Source organism: Belonocnema kinseyi, chromosome 4, assembly GCF_010883055.1.
Source record: "Belonocnema kinseyi isolate 2016_QV_RU_SX_M_011 chromosome 4, B_treatae_v1, whole genome shotgun sequence".
In the NCBI taxonomy this organism is placed as follows: domain Eukaryota; kingdom Metazoa; phylum Arthropoda; class Insecta; order Hymenoptera; family Cynipidae; genus Belonocnema; species Belonocnema kinseyi.
The window spans coordinates 119,916,156-119,916,380 of NC_046660.1; positions in this window are offsets into that span (position 1 = coordinate 119,916,156).

Here is a 225-nt window from a genome sequence, read left to right on the forward strand (position 1 = left end):
CGCCGATGATAAGGACGATCAGTTTAACAGAATATTCCGGGTACAATCGTTGCAACTCCCTTATAAGGTCTCAATACCTCTCTTTCTTTTCATTCTCCTTGGTTATGAAGTTTTTGTCAGCTGGTGCCGGAAATTCGATAACGAACATGGTTCGCTTCTCGAAGTCTAGAAGAACCATGTCAGGCCTCGAGTGAGCAACAGAAACAATTGTCGAGACTATAAAGT